The sequence below is a fragment of the Heloderma suspectum genome, chromosome 1 (genome assembly GCF_057233095.1).
Source record: "Heloderma suspectum isolate Gila_16-S chromosome 1, 16-S_ref, whole genome shotgun sequence".
NCBI lineage: Eukaryota > Metazoa > Chordata > Lepidosauria > Squamata > Helodermatidae > Heloderma > Heloderma suspectum.
In genome coordinates this window covers 234,706,637-234,728,632 of record NC_139458.1, presented here as the reverse complement: position 1 = coordinate 234,728,632, position 21,996 = coordinate 234,706,637, and positions in this window count along the sequence as shown.

Sequence of the window (21,996 nt, the reverse complement as noted above, 5' to 3'; positions counted from 1 at the left end):
ACCTGTTTCCCTCCTCGGAAGCCAAGTCTCCCCAACCCTAACCCTAACTTGGGGTTTTACCCAAATTTTCTAGAGGAACTTTAACATCCCCCAGTCCACGCAGTGTACTAAAAGACAGGAGGGAACACATCCTGTTGGGCCATTCAATCTGTTTCAACATGCTTGGCTTTACAGACGCCCTGGTTCCATCCTGGGAAGCCAAGTCTCGCCAAACCTAACCCTAATTTGATTCTCAACCCTAATTTCCTCTTTGGACTGAAACATACCGCCGTCCACAGAGTGTACCAAATGTCAGTATGGAAGACATCTTGATGTCCCCCTCAGGCAGATTCACCCAGCTAGGCTTCACCAAGAACCCGTTTCTTACCGAGGAAGCCCAGTTTCCCCAACCCTAACCCTAACTTGGGTTTTTACCCTACTTTATTTTGGGAATGAAACATCCCCTCGTCCACGCGGTGTACTAAAAGACAGGAGGCAACCCATCCTGCAGGCCCACTTATCCTATTTCTACATGCTTGGCTTTTCCGAGGCCCTGGTTCACTGCAGGGAAGCCAAGTCTCCCGAACCCTAACCCTAACTTGAGTCTTAACCCTAATTTACTTGTGCAACTGTCACAAACCCCCATCCACAGGTTGTACTAAAAGACGGCAGGCATACCATTCCTTTGGCCCTCTCAGGCTGTTTCACCATGCTTGGCTTCAGCAACACCCTGTTTCCATTCTGGGAAGCCAAGTCTCCTGACCCCTAACCCTAAGTTGGGTCTTAACCCTAATTTCCTCTTGGGACTGAAACATGTCCCTGTCCACAAGCTGTACTAATGGGCAGTATGTTATCCTCCAATGGCTCACTCAGTCTGTTTGACCAATCTAGGCTTTACCAAGACGCTGGTTCCTTCCTGGGAAGCCTAGTGTCCCCAACCCTAACCCTAATTTGAGTCTCAACCCTTATTTCCTGTTTAGACTGAAACATCACCCCGTCCTCACATTGTACTAAAAGACGGTCGGCACCCCTTTCTGATGACCTGGTCAGTTCGTTTCACCAAGCTAGTCTTCCCTAAGAACCTGTTTCCCTCCTCGGAAGCCAAGTCTCCCCAACCCTAACCCTAACTTGGGGTTTTACCCAAATTTTCTAGAGGAACTTTAACATCCCCCAGTCCACGCAGTGTACTAAAAGACAGGAGGGAACACATCCTGTTGGGCCATTCAATCTGTTTCAACATGCTTGGCTTTACAGATGCCCTGGTTCCATCCTGGGAAGCCAAGTCTCGCCAAACCTAACCCTAATTTGATTCTCAACCCAAATTTCCTCTTTGGACTGAAACATACCGCCGTCCACAGAGTGTACCAAATGTCAGTATGGAAGACATCTTGATGTCCCCCTCAGGCAGATTCACCAAGCTAGGCTACACCAAGAACCCGTTTCTTACCTAGGAAGCCCAGTTACCCCAACCCTAACCCTAACTTGGGTTTTTACCCTACTTTATTTTGGGAATGAAACATCCCCTCGTCCACGCGGTGTACTAAAAGACAGGAGGCAACCCATCCTGCAGGCCCACTTATCCTATTTCTACATGCTTGGCTTTTCCGAGGCCCTGGTTCACTGCAGGGAAGCCAAGTCTCCCGAACCCTAACCCTAACTTGAGTCTTAACCCTAATTTACTTGTGCAACTGTCACAAACCCCCATCCACAGGTTGTACTAAAAGACGGAAGGCATACCATTCCTTTGGCCCTCTCAGTCTGTTTCACCATGCTTGGCTTCAGCAACACCCTGTTTCCATTCTGGGAAGCCAAGTCTCCTGACCCCTAACCCTAAGTTGGGTCTTAACCCTAATTTCCTCTTGGGACTGAAACATGTCCCTGTCCACAAGCTGTACTAATGGGCAGTATGTTATCCTCCAATGGCTCACTCAGTCTGTTTCACCAATCTAGGCTTTACCAAGACGCTGGTTCCTTCCTGGGAAGCCTAGTGTCCCCAACCCTAACCCTAATTTGAGTCTCAACCCTAATTTCCTGTTTAGACTGAAACATCGCCCCGTCCTCACGTTGTACTTATAGAGGGTCGGCCCCCCTTTCTGATGACCTGCTCAGTTCGTTTCACCAAGCTAGTCTTCCCTAAGAACCTGGTTCCCTCCTCGGAAGCCAAGTCTCCCCAACCCTAACCCTAACTTGGGTTTTTACCCAAATTTTCTAGAGGAACTTTAACATCCCCCAGTCCACGCAGTGTACTAAAAGACAGGAGGGAACACATCCTGTTGGGCCACTCAATCTCTTTCAACATGCGTGGCTTTACAGACGCCCTGGTTCCATCCTGGGAAGCCAAGTCTCGCCAACCCTAACCCTAATTTGAGTCTCAACCCTAATTTCCTCTTTGGACTGAAACATACCGCCGTCCACAGAGTGTACCAAATGTCAGTATGGAAGACATCTTGATGTCCCCCTCAGGCAGATTCACCCAGCTAGTCTTCACCAAGAACCGGTTTCTTACCTAGGAAGCCCAGTTTCCCCAACCCTAACCCTAACTTGGGTTTTTACCCTACTTTATTTTGGGAATGAAACATCCCCTCGTCCACGCGGTGTACTAAAAGACAGGAGGCAACCCATCCTGCAGGCCCACTTATCCTATTTCTACATGCTTGGCTTTTCCGAGGCCCTGGTTCACTGCAGGGAAGCCAAGTCTCCCGAACCCTAACCCTAACTTGAGTCTTAACCCTAATTTACTTGTGCAACTGTCACAAACCCCCATCCACAGGTTGTACTAAAAGACGGCAGGCATACCATTCCTTTGGCCCTCTCAGTCTGTTTCACCATGCTTGGCTTCAGCAACACCCTGTTTCCATTCTGGGAAGCCAAGTCTCCTGACCCCTAACCCTAAGTTGGGTCTTAACCCTAATTTCCTCTTGGGACTGAAACATGTCCCTGTCCACAAGCTGTACTAATGGGCAGTATGTTATCCTCCAATGGCTCACTCAGTCTGTTTGACCAATCTAGGCTTTACCAAGACGCTGGTTCCTTCCTGGGAAGCCTAGTGTCCCCAACCCTAACCCTAATTTGAGTCTCAACCCTAATTTCCTGTTTAGACTGAAACATCGCCCCGTCCTCACGTTGTACTTATAGAGGGTCGGCCCCCCTTTCTGATGACCTGCTCAGTTCGTTTCACCAAGCTAGTCTTCCCTAAGAACCTGTTTCCCTCCTCGGAAGCCAAGTCTCCCCAACCCTAACCCTAACTTGGGGTTTTACCCAAATTTTCTAGAGGAACTTTAACATCCCCCAGTCCACGCAGTGTACTAAAAGACAGGAGGGAACACATCCTGTTGGGCCACTCAATCTGTTTCAACATGCTTGGCTTTACAGACGCCCTGGTTCCATCCTGGGAAGCCAAGTCTCGCCAACCCTAACCCTAATTTGAGTCTCAACCCTAATTTCCTCTTTGGACTGAAACATACCGCCGTCCACAGAGTGTACCAAATGTCAGTATGGAAGACATCTTGATGTCCCCCTCAGGCAGATTCACCAAGCTAGGCTACACCAAGAACCCGTTTCTTACCTAGGAAGCCCAGTTACCCCAACCCTAACCCTAACTTGGGTTTTTACCCTACTTTATTTTGGGAATGAAACATCCCCTCGTCCACGCGGTGTACTAAAAGACAGGAGGCAACCCATCCTACAGGCCCACTTATCCTATTTCTACATGCTTGGCTTTTCCGAGGCCCTGGTTCACTGCAGGGAAGCCAAGTCTCCCGAACCCTAACCCTAACTTGAGTCTTAACCCTAATTTACTTGTGCAACTGTCACAAACCCCCATCCACAGGTTGTACTAAAAGACGGCAGGCATACCATTCCTTTGGCCCTCTCAGTCTGTTTCACCATGCTTGGCTTCAGCAACACCCTGTTTCCATTCTGGGAAGCCAAGTCTCCTGACCCCTAACCCTAAGTTGGGTCTTAACCCTAATTTCCTCTTGGGACTGAAACATGTCCCTGTCCACAAGCTGTACTAATGGGCAGTATGTTATCCTCCAATGGCTCACTCAGTCTGTTTGACCAATCTAGGCTTTACCAAGACACTGGTTCCTTCCTGGGAAGCCTAGTGTCCCCAAACCTAACCCTAATTTGAGTCTCAACCCTAATTTCCTGTTTAGACTGAAACATCGCCCCGTCCTCACGTTGTACTTATAGAGGGTCGGCCCCCCTTTCTGATGACCTGCTCAGTTCGTTTCACCAAGCTAGTCTTCCCTAAGAACCTGGTTCCCTCCTCGGAAGCCAAGTCTCCCCAACCCTAACCCTAACTTGGGTTTTTACCCAAATTTTCTAGAGGAACTTTAACATCCCCCAGTCCACGCAGTGTACTAAAAGACAGGAGGGAACACATCCTGTTGGGCCACTCAATCTGTTTCAACATGCGTGGCTTTACAGACGCCCTTGTTCCATCCTGGGAAGCCAAGTCTCGCCAACCCTAACCCTAATTTGAGTCTCAACCCTAATTTCCTCTTTGGACTGAAACATACCGCCGTCCACAGAGTGTACCAAATGTCAGTATGGAAGACATCTTGATGTCCCCCTCAGGCAGATTCACCCAGCTAGGCTTCACCAAGAACCCGTTTCTTACCGAGGAAACCCAGTTTCCCCAACCCTAACCTTAACTTGGGTTTTGACCCTACTTTATTTTGGGAATGAAACATCCCCTCGTCCACGCGGTGTACTAAAAGACAGGAGGCAACCCATCCTGCAGGCCCACTTATCCTATTTCTACATGCTTGGCTTTTCCGAGGCCCTGGTTCACTGCAGGGAAGCCAAGTCTCCCGAACCCTAACCCTAACTTGAGTCTTAACCCTAATTTACTTGTGCAACTGTCACAAACCCCCATCCACAGGTTGTACTAAAAGACGGCAGGCATACCATTCCTTTGGCCCTCTCAGTCTGTTTCACCATGCTTGGCTTCAGCAACACCCTGTTTCCATTCTGGGAAGCCAAGTCTCCTGACCCCTAACCCTAAGTTGGGTCTTAACCCTAATTTCCTCTTGGGACTGAAACATGTCCCTGTCCACAAGCTGTACTAATGGGCAGTATGTTATCCTCCAATGGCTCACTCAGTCTGTTTGACCAATCTAGGCTTTACCAAGACGCTGGTTCCTTCCTGGGAAGCCTAGTGTCCCCAACCCTAACCCTAATTTGAGTCTCAACCCTTATTTCCTGTTTAGACTGAAACATCACCCCGTCCTCACATTGTACTAAAAGACGGTCGGCACCCCTTTCTGATGACCTGCTCAGTTCGTTTCACCAAGCTAGTCTTCCCTAAGAACCTGTTTCCCTCCTCGGAAGCCAAGTCTCCCCAACCCTAACCCTAACTTGGGGTTTTACCCAAATTTTCTAGAGGAACTTTAACATCCCCCAGTCCACGCAGTGTACTAAAAGACAGGAGGGAACACATCCTGTTGGGCCATTCAATCTGTTTCAACATGCTTGGCTTTACAGACGCCCTGGTTCCATCCTGGGAAGCCAAGTCTCGCCAAACCTAACCCTAATTTGATTCTCAACCCTAATTTCCTCTTTGGACTGAAACATACCGCCGTCCACAGAGTGTACCAAATGTCAGTATGGAAGACATCTTGATGTCCCCCTCAGGCAGATTCACCCAGCTAGGCTTCACCAAGAACCCGTTTCTTACCGAGGAAGCCCAGTTTCCCCAACCCTAACCCTAACTTGGGTTTTTACCCTACTTTATTTTGGGAATGAAACATCCCCTCGTCCACGCGGTGTACTAAAAGACAGGAGGCAACCCATCCTGCAGGCCCACTTATCCTATTTCTACATGCTTGGCTTTTCCGAGGCCCTGGTTCACTGCAGGGAAGCCAAGTCTCCCGAACCCTAACCCTAACTTGAGTCTTAACCCTAATTTACTTGTGCAACTGTCACAAACCCCCATCCACAGGTTGTACTAAAAGACGGCAGGCATACCATTCCTTTGGCCCTCTCAGTCTGTTTCACCATGCTTGGCTTCAGCAACACCCTGTTTCCATTCTGGGAAGCCAAGTCTCCTGACCCCTAACCCTAAGTTGGGTCTTAACCCTAATTTCCTCTTGGGACTGAAACATGTCCCTGTCCACAAGCTGTACTAATGGGCAGTATGTTATCCTCCAATGGCTCACTCAGTCTGTTTGACCAATCTAGGCTTTACCAAGACGCTGGTTCCTTCCTGGGAAGCCTAGTGTCCCCAACCCTAACCCTAATTTGAGTCTCAACCCTTATTTCCTGTTTAGACTGAAACATCACCCCGTCCTCACATTGTACTAAAAGACGGTCGGCACCCCTTTCTGATGACCTGGTCAGTTCGTTTCACCAAGCTAGTCTTCCCTAAGAACCTGTTTCCCTACGCGGAAGCCAAGTCTCCCCAACCCTAACCCTAACTTGGGGTTTTACCCAAATTTTCTAGAGGAACTTTAACATCCCCCAGTCCACGCAGTGTACTAAAAGACAGGAGGGAACACATCCTGTTGGGCCATTCAATCTGTTTCAACATGCTTGGCTTTACAGATGCCCTGGTTCCATCCTGGGAAGCCAAGTCTCGCCAAACCTAACCCTAATTTGATTCTCAACCCAAATTTCCTCTTTGGACTGAAACATACCGCCGTCCACAGAGTGTACCAAATGTCAGTATGGAAGACATCTTGATGTCCCCCTCAGGCAGATTCACCAAGCTAGGCTACACCAAGAACCCGTTTCTTACCTAGGAAGCCCAGTTACCCCAACCCTAACCCTAACTTGGGTTTTTACCCTACTTTATTTTGGGAATGAAACATCCCCTCGTCCACGCGGTGTACTAAAAGACAGGAGGCAACCCATCCTGCAGGCCTACTTATCCTATTTCTACATGCTTGGCTTTTCCGAGGCCCTGGTTCACTGCAGGGAAGCCAAGTCTCCCGAACCCTAACCCTAACTTGAGTCTTAACCCTAATTTACTTGTGCAACTGTCACAAACCCCCATCCACAGGTTGTACTAAAAGACGGCAGGCATACCATTCCTTTGGCCCTCTCAGTCTGTTTCACCATGCTTGGCTTCAGCAACACCCTGTTTCCATTCTGGGTAGCCAAGTCTCCTGACCCCTAACCCTAAGTTGGGTCTTAACCCTAATTTCCTCTTGGGACTGAAAAATGTCCCTGTCCACAAGCTGTACTAATGGGCAGTATGTTATCCTCCAATGGCTCACTCAGTCTGTTTGACCAATCTAGGCTTTACCAAGATGCTGGTTCCTTCCTGGGAAGCCTAGTGTCCCCAACCCTAACCCTAATTTGAGTCTCAACCCTAATTTCCTGTTTAGACTGAAACATCGCCCCGTCCTCACGTTGTACTTATAGAGGGTCGGCCCCCCTTTCTGATGACCTGCTCAGTTCGTTTCACCAAGCTAGTCTTCCCTAAGAACCTGGTTCCCTCCTCGGAAGCCAAGTCTCCCCAACCCTAACCCTAACTTGGGTTTTTACCCAAATTTTCTAGAGGAACTTTAACATCCCCCAGTCCACGCAGTGTACTAAAAGACAGGAGGGAACACATCCTGTTGGGCCACTCAATCTCTTTCAACATGCGTGGCTTTACAGACGCCGTGGTTCCATCCTGGGAAGCCAAGTCTCGCCAACCCTAACCCTAATTTGAGTCTCAACCCTAATTTCCTCTTTGGACTGAAACATACCGCCGTCCACAGAGTGTACCAAATGTCAGTATGGAAGACATCTTGATGTCCCCCTCAGGCTGATTCACCCAGCTAGGCTTCACCAAGAACCCGTTTCTTACCTAGGAAGCCCAGTTTCCCCAACCCTAACCCTAACTTGGGTTTTTACCCTACTTTATTTTGGGAATGAAACATCCCCTCGTCCACGCGGTGTACAAAAAGACAGGAGGCAACCCATCCTGCAGGCCCACTTATCCTATTTCTACATGCTTGGCTTTTCCGAGGCCCTGGTTCACTGCAGGGAAGCCAAGTCTCCCGAACCCTAACCCTAACTTGAGTCTTAACCCTAATTTACTTGTGCAACTGTCACAAACCCCCATCCACAGGTTGTACTAAAAGACGGCAGGCATACCATTCCTTTGGCCCTCTCAGTCTGTTTCACCATGCTTGGCTTCAGCAACACCCTGTTTCCATTCTGGGAAGCCAAGTCTCCTGACCCCTAACCCTAAGTTGGGTCTTAACCCTAATTTCCTCTTGGGACTGAAAAATGTCCCTGTTCACAAGCTGTACTAATGGGCAGTATGTTATCCTCCAATGGCTCACTCAGTCTGTTTGACCAATCTAGGCTTTACCAAGACGCTGGATCCTTCCTGGGAAGCCTAGTGTCCCCAACCCTAACCCTAATTTGAGTCTCAACCCTAATTTCCTGTTTAGACTGAAACATCGCCCCGTCCTCACGTTGTACTTATAGAGGGTCGGCACCCCTTTCTGATGACCTGCTCAGTTCGTTTCACGAAGCTAGTCTTCCCTAAGAACCTGGTTCCCTCCTCGGAAGCCAAGTCTCCCCAACCCTAACCCTAACTTGGGTTTTTACCCAAATTTTCTAGAGGAACTTTAACATCCCCCAGTCCATGCAGTGTACTAAAAGACAGGAGGGAACACATCCTGTTGGGCCATTCAATCTGTTTCAACATGCTTGGCTTTACAGACGCCCTGGTTCCATCCTGGGAAGCCAAGTCTCGCCAAACCTAACCCTAATTTGATTCTCAACCCTAATTTCCTCTTTGGACTGAAACATACCGCCGTCCACAGAGTGTACCAAATGTCAGTATGGAAGACATCTTGATGTCCCCCTCAGGCTGATTCACCCAGCTAGGCTTCACCAAGAACCCGTTTCTTACCTAGGAAGCCCAGTTTCCCCAACCCTAACCCTAACTTGGGTTTTGACCCTACTTTATTTTGGGAATGAAACATCCCCTCGTCCACGCGGTGTACAAAAAGACAGGAGGCAACCCATCCTGCAGGCCCACTTATCCTATTTCTACATGCTTGGCTTTTCCGAGGCCCTGGTTCACTGCAGGGAAGCCAAGTCTCCCGAACCCTAACCCTAACTTGAGTCTTAACCCTAATTTACTTGTGCAACTGTCACAAACCCCCATCCACAGGTTGTACTAAAAGACGGCAGGCATACCATTCCTTTGGCCCTCTCAGTCTGTTTCACCATGCTTGGCTTCAGCCACACCCTGTTTCCATTCTGGGAAGCCAAGTCTCCTGACCCCTAACCCTAAGTTGGGTCTTAACCCTAATTTCCTCTTGGGACTGAAAAATGTCCCTGTCCACAAGCTGTACTAATGGGCAGTATGTTATCCTCCAATGGCTCACTCAGTCTGTTTGACCAATCTAGGCTTTACCAAGACGCTGGTTCCTTCCTGGGAAGCCTAGTGTCCCCAACCCTAACCCTAATTTGAGTCTCAACCCTAATTTCCTGTTTAGAATGAAACATCGCCCCGTCCTCACGTTGTACTTATAGAGGGTCGGCCCCCCTTTCTGATGACCTGCTCAGTTCGTTTCACCAAGCTAGTCTTCCCTAAGAACCTGGTTCCCTCCTCGGAAGCCAAGTCTCCCCAACCCTAACCCTAACTTGGGGTTTTACCCAAATTTTCTAGAGGAACTTTAACATCCCCCAGTCCACGCAGTGTACTAAAAGACAGGAGGGAACACATCCTGTTGGGCCACTCAATCTGTTTCAACATGCTTGGATTTACAGATGCCCTGGTTCCATCATGGGAAGCCAAGTCTCGCCTACCCTAACCCTAATTTGAGTCTCAACCCTAATTTCCTCTTTGGACTGAAACATACCGCCGTCCACAGAGTGTACCAAATGTCAGGATGGAAGACATCTTGATGTCCCCCTCAGGCTGATTCACCCAGCTAGGCTTCACCAAGAACCCGTTTCTTACCTAGGAAGCCCAGTTTCCCCAACCCTAACCCTAACTTGGGTTTTTACCCTACTTTATTTTGGGAATGAAACATCCCCTCGTCCATGCGGTGTACTAAAAGACAGGAGGCAACCCATCCTGCAGGCCCACTTATCCTATTTCTACATGCTTGGCTTTTCCGAGGCCCTGGTTCACTCCAGGGAAGCCAAGTCTCCCGAACCCTAACCCTAACTTGAGTCTTAACCCTAATTTACTTGTGCAACTGTCACAAACCCCCATCCACAGGTTGTACTAAAAGATGGCAGGCATACCATTCCTTTGGCCCTCTCAGTCTGTTTCACCATGCTTGGCTTCAGCAACACCCTGTTTCCATTCTGGGAAGCCAAGTCTCCTGACCCCTAACTCTAAGTTGGGTCTTAAACCTAATTTCCTCTTGGGACTGAAAAATGTCCCTGTTCACAAGCTGTACTAATGGGCAGTATGTTATCCTCCAATGGCTCACTCAGTCTGTTTGACCAATCTAGGCTTTACCAAGACGCTGGTTCCTTCCTGGGAAGCCTAGTGTCCCCAACCCTAACCCTAATTTGAGTCTCAACCCTAATTTCCTGTTTAGACTGAAACATCGCCCCGTCCTCACGTTGTACTTATAGAGGGTCGGCCCCCCTTTCTGATGACCTGCTCAGTTCGTTTCACCAAGCGAGTCTTCCCTAAGAACCTGGTTCCCTCCTCGGAAGCCAAGTCTCCCCAACCCTAACCCTAACTTGGGGTTTTACCCAAATTTTCTAGAGGAACTTTAACATCCCCCAGTCCACGCAGTGTACTAAAAGACAGGAGGGAACACATCCTGTTGGGCCACTCAATCTGTTTCAACATGCTTGGCTTTACAGACGCCCTGGTTCCATCCTGGGAAGCCAAGTCTCGCCAACCCTAACCCTAATTTGAGTCTCAACCCTAATTTCCTCTTTGGACTGAAACATACCGCCGTCCACAGAGTGTACCAAATGTCAGTATGGAAGACATCTTGATGTCCCCCTCAGGCTGATTCACCCAGCTAGGCTTCACCAAGAACCCGTTTCTTACCGAGGAAGCCCAGTTTCCCCAACCCTAACCCTAACTTGGGTTTTTACCCTACTTTATTTTGGGAATGAAACATCCCCTCGTCCACGCGGTGTACTAAAAGACAGGAGGCAACCCATCCTGCAGGCCAACTTATCCTATTTCTACATGCTTGGCTTTTCCGAGGCCCTGGTTCACTGCAGGGAAGCCAAGTCTCCCGAACCCTAACCCTAACTTGAGTCTTAACCCTAATTTACTTGTGCAACTGTCACAAACCCCCATCCACAGGTTGTACTAAAAGACGGCAGGCATACCATTCCTTTGGCCCTCTCAGTCTGTTTCACCATGCTTGGCTTCAGCAACACCCTGTTTCCATTCTGGGTAGCCAAGTCTCCTGACCCCTAACCCTAAGTTGGGTCTTAACCCTAATTTCCTCTTGGGACTGAAAAATGTCCCTGTTCACAAGCTGTACTAATGGGCAGTATGTTATCCTCCAATGGCTCACTCAGTCTGTTTGACCAATCTAGGCTTTACCAAGACGCTGGTTCCTTCCTGGGAAGCCTAGTGTCCCCAACCCTAACCCTAATTTGAGTCTCAACCCTAATTTCCTGTTTAGACTGAAACATCGCCCCGTCCTCACGTTGTACTTATAGAGGGTCGGCCCCCCTTTCTGATGACCTGCTCAGTTCGTTTCACCAAGCGAGTCTTCCCTAAGAACCTGGTTCCCTCCTCGGAAGCCAAGTCTCCCCAACCCTAACCCTAACTTGGGGTTTTACCCAAATTTTCTAGAGGAACTTTAACATCCCCCAGTCCACGCAGTGTACTAAAAGACAGGAGGGAACACATCCTGTTGGGCCACTCAATCTGTTTCAACATGCTTGGCTTTACAGACGCCCTGGTTCCATCCTGGGAAGCCAAGTCTCGCCAACCCTAACCCTAATTTGAGTCTCAACCCTAATTTCCTCTTTGGACTGAAACATACCGCCGTCCACAGAGTGTACCAAATGTCAGTATGGAAGACATCTTGATGTCCCCCTCAGGCTGATTCACCCAGCTAGGCTTCACCAAGAACCCGTTTCTTACCTAGGAAGCCCAGTTTCCCCAACCCTAACCCTAACTTGGGTTTTGACCCTACTTTATTTTGGGAATGAAACATCCCCTCGTCCACGCGGTGTACAAAAAGACAGGAGGCAACCCATCCTGCAGGCCCACTTATCCTATTTCTACATGCTTGGCTTTTCCGAGGCCCTGGTTCACTGCAGGGAAGCCAAGTCTCCCGAACCCTAACCCTAACTTGAGTCTTAACCCTAATTTACTTGTGCAACTGTCACAAACCCCCATCCACAGGTTGTACTAAAAGACGGCAGGCATACCATTCCTTTGGCCCTCTCAGTCTGTTTCACCATGCTTGGCTTCAGCAACACCCTGTTTCCATTCTGGGAAGCCAAGTCTCCTGACCCCTAACCCTAAGTTGGGTCTTAACCCTAATTTCCTCTTGGGACTGAAACATGTCCCTGTCCACAAGCTGTACTAATGGGCAGTATGTTATCCTCCAATGGCTCACTCAGTCTGTTTGACCAATCTAGGCTTTACCAAGACGCTGGTTCCTTCCTGGGAAGCCTAGTGTCCCCAACCCTAACCCTAATTTGAGTCTCAACCCTTATTTCCTGTTTAGACTGAAACATCACCCCGTCCTCACATTGTACTAAAAGACGGTCGGCACCCCTTTCTGATGACCTGGTCAGTTCGTTTCACCAAGCTAGTCTTCCCTAAGAACCTGTTTCCCTACGCGGAAGCCAAGTCTCCCCAACCCTAACCCTAACTTGGGGTTTTACCCAAATTTTCTAGAGGAACTTTAACATCCCCCAGTCCACGCAGTGTACTAAAAGACAGGAGGGAACACATCCTGTTGGGCCATTCAATCTGTTTCAACATGCTTGGCTTTACAGATGCCCTGGTTCCATCCTGGGAAGCCAAGTCTCGCCAAACCTAACCCTAATTTGATTCTCAACCCAAATTTCCTCTTTGGACTGAAACATACCGCCGTCCACAGAGTGTACCAAATGTCAGTATGGAAGACATCTTGATGTCCCCCTCAGGCAGATTCACCAAGCTAGGCTACACCAAGAACCCGTTTCTTACCTAGGAAGCCCAGTTACCCCAACCCTAACCCTAACTTGGGTTTTTACCCTACTTTATTTTGGGAATGAAACATCCCCTCGTCCACGCGGTGTACTAAAAGACAGGAGGCAACCCATCCTGCAGGCCTACTTATCCTATTTCTACATGCTTGGCTTTTCCGAGGCCCTGGTTCACTGCAGGGAAGCCAAGTCTCCCGAACCCTAACCCTAACTTGAGTCTTAACCCTAATTTACTTGTGCAACTGTCACAAACCCCCATCCACAGGTTGTACTAAAAGACGGCAGGCATACCATTCCTTTGGCCCTCTCAGTCTGTTTCACCATGCTTGGCTTCAGCAACACCCTGTTTCCATTCTGGGTAGCCAAGTCTCCTGACCCCTAACCCTAAGTTGGGTCTTAACCCTAATTTCCTCTTGGGACTGAAAAATGTCCCTGTCCACAAGCTGTACTAATGGGCAGTATGTTATCCTCCAATGGCTCACTCAGTCTGTTTGACCAATCTAGGCTTTACCAAGATGCTGGTTCCTTCCTGGGAAGCCTAGTGTCCCCAACCCTAACCCTAATTTGAGTCTCAACCCTAATTTCCTGTTTAGACTGAAACATCGCCCCGTCCTCACGTTGTACTTATAGAGGGTCGGCCCCCCTTTCTGATGACCTGCTCAGTTCGTTTCACCAAGCTAGTCTTCCCTAAGAACCTGGTTCCCTCCTCGGAAGCCAAGTCTCCCCAACCCTAACCCTAACTTGGGTTTTTACCCAAATTTTCTAGAGGAACTTTAACATCCCCCAGTCCACGCAGTGTACTAAAAGACAGGAGGGAACACATCCTGTTGGGCCACTCAATCTCTTTCAACATGCGTGGCTTTACAGACGCCGTGGTTCCATCCTGGGAAGCCAAGTCTCGCCAACCCTAACCCTAATTTGAGTCTCAACCCTAATTTCCTCTTTGGACTGAAACATACCGCCGTCCACAGAGTGTACCAAATGTCAGTATGGAAGACATCTTGATGTCCCCCTCAGGCTGATTCACCCAGCTAGGCTTCACCAAGAACCCGTTTCTTACCTAGGAAGCCCAGTTTCCCCAACCCTAACCCTAACTTGGGTTTTTACCCTACTTTATTTTGGGAATGAAACATCCCCTCGTCCACGCGGTGTACAAAAAGACAGGAGGCAACCCATCCTGCAGGCCCACTTATCCTATTTCTACATGCTTGGCTTTTCCGAGGCCCTGGTTCACTGCAGGGAAGCCAAGTCTCCCGAACCCTAACCCTAACTTGAGTCTTAACCCTAATTTACTTGTGCAACTGTCACAAACCCCCATCCACAGGTTGTACTAAAAGACGGCAGGCATACCATTCCTTTGGCCCTCTCAGTCTGTTTCACCATGCTTGGCTTCAGCAACACCCTGTTTCCATTCTGGGAAGCCAAGTCTCCTGACCCCTAACCCTAAGTTGGGTCTTAACCCTAATTTCCTCTTGGGACTGAAAAATGTCCCTGTTCACAAGCTGTACTAATGGGCAGTATGTTATCCTCCAATGGCTCACTCAGTCTGTTTGACCAATCTAGGCTTTACCAAGACGCTGGATCCTTCCTGGGAAGCCTAGTGTCCCCAACCCTAACCCTAATTTGAGTCTCAACCCTAATTTCCTGTTTAGACTGAAACATCGCCCCGTCCTCACGTTGTACTTATAGAGGGTCGGCACCCCTTTCTGATGACCTGCTCAGTTCGTTTCACGAAGCTAGTCTTCCCTAAGAACCTGGTTCCCTCCTCGGAAGCCAAGTCTCCCCAACCCTAACCCTAACTTGGGTTTTTACCCAAATTTTCTAGAGGAACTCTAACATCCCCCAGTCCATGCAGTGTACTAAAAGACAGGAGGGAACACATCCTGTTGGGCCATTCAATCTGTTTCAACATGCTTGGCTTTACAGACGCCCTGGTTCCATCCTGGGAAGCCAAGTCTCGCCAAACCTAACCCTAATTTGATTCTCAACCCTAATTTCCTCTTTGGACTGAAACATACCGCCGTCCACAGAGTGTACCAAATGTCAGTATGGAAGACATCTTGATGTCCCCCTCAGGCTGATTCACCCAGCTAGGCTTCACCAAGAACCCGTTTCTTACCTAGGAAGCCCAGTTTCCCCAACCCTAACCCTAACTTGGGTTTTGACCCTACTTTATTTTGGGAATGAAACATCCCCTCGTCCACGCGGTGTACAAAAAGACAGGAGGCAACCCATCCTGCAGGCCCACTTATCCTATTTCTACATGCTTGGCTTTTCCGAGGCCCTGGTTCACTGCAGGGAAGCCAAGTCTCCCGAACCCTAACCCTAACTTGAGTCTTAACCCTAATTTACTTGTGCAACTGTCACAAACCCCCATCCACAGGTTGTACTAAAAGACGGCAGGCATACCATTCCTTTGGCCCTCTCAGTCTGTTTCACCATGCTTGGCTTCAGCCACACTCTGTTTCCATTCTGGGAAGCCAAGTCTCCTGACCCCTAACCCTAAGTTGGGTCTTAACCCTAATTTCCTCTTGGGACTGAAAAATGTCCCTGTCCACAAGCTGTACTAATGGGCAGTATGTTATCCTCCAATGGCTCACTCAGTCTGTTTGACCAATCTAGGCTTTACCAAGATGCTGGTTCCTTCCTGGGAAGCCTAGTGTCCCCAACCCTAACCCTAATTTGAGTCTCAACCCTAATTTCCTGTTTAGACTGAAACATCGCCCCGTCCTCACGTTGTACTTATAGAGGGTCGGCCCCCCTTTCTGATGACCTGCTCAGTTCGTTTCACCAACCTAGTCTTCCCTAAGAACCTGGTTCCCTCCTCGGAAGCCAAGTCTCCCCAACCCTAACCCTAACTTGGGTTTTTACCCAAATTTTCTAGAGGAACTTTAACATCCCCCAGTCCATGCAGTGTACTAAAAGACAGGAGGGAACACATCCTGTTGGGCCATTCAATCTGTTTCAACATGCTTGGCTTTACAGACGCCCTGGTTCCATCCTGGGAAGCCAAGTCTCGCCAAACCTAACCCTAATTTGATTCTCAACCCTAATTTCCTCTTTGGACTGAAACATACCGCCGTCCACAGAGTGTACCAAATGTCAGTATGGAAGACATCTTGATGTCCCCCTCAGGCTGATTCACCCAGCTAGGCTTCACCAAGAACCCGTTTCTTACCTAGGAAGCCCAGTTTCCCCAACCCTAACCCTAACTTGGGTTTTGACCCTACTTTATTTTGGGAATGAAACATCCCCTCGTCCACGCGGTGTACAAAAAGACAGGAGGCAACCCATCCTGCAGGCCCACTTATCCTATTTCTACATGCTTGGCTTTTCCGAGGCCCTGGTTCACTGCAGGGAAGCCAAGTCTCCCGAACCCTAACCCTAACTTGAGTCTTAACCCTAATTTACTTGTGCAACTGTCACAAACCCCCATCCACAGGTTGTACTAAAAGACGGCAGGCATACCATTCCTTTGGCCCTCTCAGTCTGTTTCACCATGCTTGGCTTCAGCCACACCCTGTTTCCATTCTGGGAAGCCAAGTCTCCTGACCCCTAACCCTAAGTTGGGTCTTAACCCTAATTTCCTCTTGGGACTGAAAAATGTCCCTGTCCACAAGCTGTACTAATGGGCAGTATGTTATCCTCCAATGGCTCACTCAGTCTGTTTGACCAATCTAGGCTTTACCAAGATGCTGGTTCCTTCCTGGGAAGCCTAGTGTCCCCAACCCTAACCCTAATTTGAGTCTCAACCCTAATTTCCTGTTTAGACTGAAACATCGCCCCGTCCTCACGTTGTACTTATAGAGGGTCGGCCCCCCTTTCTGATGACCTGCTCAGTTCGTTTCACCAACCTAGTCTTCCCTAAGAACCTGTTTCCCTCCTCGGAAGCCAAGTCTCCCCAACCCTAACCCTAACTTGGGGTTTTACCCAAATTTTCTAGAGGAACTTTAACATCCCCCAGTCCATGCAGTGTACTAAAAGACAGGAGGGAACACATCCTGTTGGGCCACTCAATCTGTTTCAACATGCTTGGCTTTACAGATGCCCTGGTTCCATCATGGGAAGCCAAGTCTCGCCTACCCTAACCCTAATTTGAGTCTCAACCCTAATTTCCTCTTTGGACTGAAACATACCGCCGTCCACAGAGTGTACCAAATGTCAGTATGGAAGACATCTTGATGTCCCCCTCAGGCTGATTCACCCAGCTAGGCTTCACCAAGAACCCGTTTCTTACCTAGGAAGCCCAGTTTCCCCAACCCTAACCCTAACTTGGGTTTTGACCCTACTTTATTTTGGGAATGAAACATCCCCTCGTCCACGCGGTGTACAAAAAGACAGGAGGCAACCCATCCTGCAGGCCCACTTATCCTATTTCTACATGCTTGGCTTTTCCGAGGCCCTGGTTCACTGCAGGGAAGCCAAGTCTCCCGAACCCTAACCCTAACTTGAGTCTTAACCCTAATTTACTTGTGCAACTGTCACAAACCCCCATCCACAGGTTGTACTAAAAGACGGCAGGCATACCATTCCTTTGGCCCTCTCAGTCGGTTTCACCATGCTTGGCTTCAGCAACACCCTGTTTCCATTCTGGGAAGCCAAGTCTCCTGACCCCTAACCCTAAGTTGGGTCTTAACCCTAATTTCCTCTTGGGACTGAAAAATGTCCCTGTTCACAAGCTGTACTAATGGGCAGTATGTTATCCTCCAATGGCTCACTCAGTCTGTTTGACCAATCTAGGCTTTACCAAGACGCTGGTTCCTTCCTGGGAAGCCTAGTGTCCCCAACCCTAACCCTAATTTGAGTCTCAACCCTAATTTCCTGTTTAGACTGAAACATCGCCCCGTCCTCACGTTGTACTTATAGAGGGTCGGCCCCCCTTTCTGATGACCTGCTCAGTTCGTTTCACCAAGCTAGTCTTCCCTAAGAACCTGGTTCCCTCCTCGGAAGCCAAGTCTCCCCAACCCTAACCCTAACTTGGGGTTTTACCCAAATTTTCTAGAGGAACTTTAACATCCCCCAGTCCACGCAGTGTACTAAAAGACAGGAGGGAACACATCCTGTTGGGCCACTCAATCTGTTTCAACATGCTTGGATTTACAGATGCCCTGGTTCCATCATGGGAAGCCAAGTCTCGCCTACCCTAACCCTAATTTGAGTCTCAACCCTAATTTCCTCTTTGGACTGAAACATACCGCCGTCCACAGAGTGTACCAAATGTCAGTATGGAAGACATCTTGATGTCCCCCTCAGGCTGATTCACCCAGCTAGGCTTCACCAAGAACCCGTTTCTTACCTAGGAAGCCCAGTTTCCCCAACCCTAACCCTAACTTGGGTTTTTACCCTACTTTATTTTGGGAATGAAACATCCCCTCGTCCATGCGGTGTACTAAAAGACAGGAGGCAACCCATCCTGCAGGCCCACTTATCCTATTTCTACATGCTTGGCTTTTCCGAGGCCCTGGTTCACTCCAGGGAAGCCAAGTCTCCCGAACCCTAACCCTAACTTGAGTCTTAACCCTAATTTACTTGTGCAACTGTCACAAACCCCCATCCACAGGTTGTACTAAAAGATGGCAGGCATACCATTCCTTTGGCCCTCTCAGTCTGTTTCACCATGCTTGGCTTCAGCAACACCCTGTTTCCATTCTGGGAAGCCAAGTCTCCTGACCCCTAACTCTAAGTTGGGTCTTAAACCTAATTTCCTCTTGGGACTGAAAAATGTCCCTGTTCACAAGCTGTACTAATGGGCAGTATGTTATCCTCCAATGGCTCACTCAGTCTGTTTGACCAATCTAGGCTTTACCAAGACGCTGGTTCCTTCCTGGGAAGCCTAGTGTCCCCAACCCTAACCCTAATTTGAGTCTCAACCCTAATTTCCTGTTTAGACTGAAACATCGCCCCGTCCTCACGTTGTACTTATAGAGGGTCGGCCCCCCTTTCTGATGACCTGCTCAGTTCGTTTCACCAAGCGAGTCTTCCCTAAGAACCTGGTTCCCTCCTCGGAAGCCAAGTCTCCCCAACCCTAACCCTAACTTGGGGTTTTACCCAAATTTTCTAGAGGAACTTTAACATCCCCCAGTCCACGCAGTGTACTAAAAGACAGGAGGGAACACATCCTGTTGGGCCACTCAATCTGTTTCAACATGCTTGGCTTTACAGACGCCCTGGTTCCATCCTGGGAAGCCAAGTCTCGCCAACCCTAACCCTAATTTGAGTCTCAACCCTAATTTCCTCTTTGGACTGAAACATACCGCCGTCCACAGAGTGTACCAAATGTCAGTATGGAAGACATCTTGATGTCCCCCTCAGGCTGATTCACCCAGCTAGGCTTCACCAAGAACCCGTTTCTTACCGAGGAAGCCCAGTTTCCCCAACCCTAACCCTAACTTGGGTTTTTACCCTACTTTATTTTGGGAATGAAACATCCCCTCGTCCACGCGGTGTACTAAAAGACAGGAGGCAACCCATCCTGCAGGCCAACTTATCCTATTTCTACATGCTTGGCTTTTCCGAGGCCCTGGTTCACTGCAGGGAAGCCAAGTCTCCCGAACCCTAACCCTAACTTGAGTCTTAACCCTAATTTACTTGTGCAACTGTCACAAACCCCCATCCACAGGTTGTACTAAAAGACGGCAGGCATACCATTCCTTTGGCCCTCTCAGTCTGTTTCACCATGCTTGGCTTCAGCAACACCCTGTTTCCATTCTGGGTAGCCAAGTCTCCTGACCCCTAACCCTAAGTTGGGTCTTAACCCTAATTTCCTCTTGGGACTGAAAAATGTCCCTGTTCACAAGCTGTACTAATGGGCAGTATGTTATCCTCCAATGGCTCACTCAGTCTGTTTGACCAATCTAGGCTTTACCAAGACGCTGGTTCCTTCCTGGGAAGCCTAGTGTCCCCAACCCTAACCCTAATTTGAGTCTCAACCCTAATTTCCTGTTTAGACTGAAACATCGCCCCGTCCTCACGTTGTACTTATAGAGGGTCGGCCCCCCTTTCTGATGACCTGCTCAGTTCGTTTCACCAAGCTAGTCTTCCCTAAGAACCTGTTTCCCTCCTCGGAAGCCAAGTCTCCCCAACCCTAACCCTAACTTGGGGTTTTACCCAAATTTTCTAGAGGAACTTTAACATCCCCCAGTCCACGCAGTGTACTAAAAGACAGGAGGGAACACATCCTGTTGGGCCATTCAATCTGTTTCAACATGCTTGGCTTTACAGACGCCCTGGTTCCATCCTGGGAAGCCAAGTCTCGCCAAACCTAACCCTAATTTGATTCTCAACCCTAATTTCCTCTTTGGACTGAAACATACCGCCGTCCACAGAGTGTACCAAATGTCAGTATGGAAGACATCTTGATGTCCCCCTCAGGCAGATTCACCCAGCTAGGCTTCACCAAGAACCCGTTTCTTACCGAGGAAGCCCAGTTTCCCCAACCCTAACCCTAACTTGGGTTTTTACCCTACTTTATTTTGGGAATGAAACATCCCCTCGTCCACGCGGTGTACTAAAAGACAGGAGGCAACCCATCCTGCAGGCCCACTTATCCTATTTCTACATGCTTGGCTTTTCCGAGGCCCTGGTTCACTGCAGGGAAGCCAAGTCTCCCGAACCCTAACCCTAACTTGAGTCTTAACCCTAATTTACTTGTGCAACTGTCACAAACCCCCATCCACAGGTTGTACTAAAAGACGGCAGGCATACCATTCCTTTGGCCCTCTCAGTCTGTTTCACCATGCTTGGCTTCAGCAACACCCTGTTTCCATTCTGGGAAGCCAAGTCTCCTGACCCCTAACCCTAAGTTGGGTCTTAACCCTAATTTCCTCTTGGGACTGAAACATGTCCCTGTCCACAAGCTGTACTAATGGGCAGTATGTTATCCTCCAATGGCTCACTCAGTCTGTTTGACCAATCTAGGCTTTACCAAGACGCTGGTTCCTTCCTGGGAAGCCTAGTGTCCCCAACCCTAACCCTAATTTGAGTCTCAACCCTTATTTCCTGTTTAGACTGAAACATCACCCCGTCCTCACATTGTACTAAAAGACGGTCGGCACCCCTTTCTGATGACCTGGTCAGTTCGTTTCACCAAGCTAGTCTTCCCTAAGAACCTGTTTCCCTACGCGGAAGCCAAGTCTCCCCAACCCTAACCCTAACTTGGGGTTTTACCCAAATTTTCTAGAGGAACTTTAACATCCCCCAGTCCACGCAGTGTACTAAAAGACAGGAGGGAACACATCCTGTTGGGCCATTCAATCTGTTTCAACATGCTTGGCTTTACAGATGCCCTGGTTCCATCCTGGGAAGCCAAGTCTCGCCAAACCTAACCCTAATTTGATTCTCAACCCAAATTTCCTCTTTGGACTGAAACATACCGCCGTCCACAGAGTGTACCAAATGTCAGTATGGAAGACATCTTGATGTCCCCCTCAGGCAGATTCACCAAGCTAGGCTACACCAAGAACCCGTTTCTTACCTAGGAAGCCCAGTTACCCCAACCCTAACCCTAACTTGGGTTTTTACCCTACTTTATTTTGGGAATGAAACATCCCCTCGTCCACGCGGTGTACTAAAAGACAGGAGGCAACCCATCCTGCAGGCCTACTTATCCTATTTCTACATGCTTGGCTTTTCCGAGGCCCTGGTTCACTGCAGGGAAGCCAAGTCTCCCGAACCCTAACCCTAACTTGAGTCTTAACCCTAATTTACTTGTGCAACTGTCACAAACCCCCATCCACAGGTTGTACTAAAAGACGGCAGGCATACCATTCCTTTGGCCCTCTCAGTCTGTTTCACCATGCTTGGCTTCAGCAACACCCTGTTTCCATTCTGGGTAGCCAAGTCTCCTGACCCCTAACCCTAAGTTGGGTCTTAACCCTAATTTCCTCTTGGGACTGAAAAATGTCCCTGTCCACAAGCTGTACT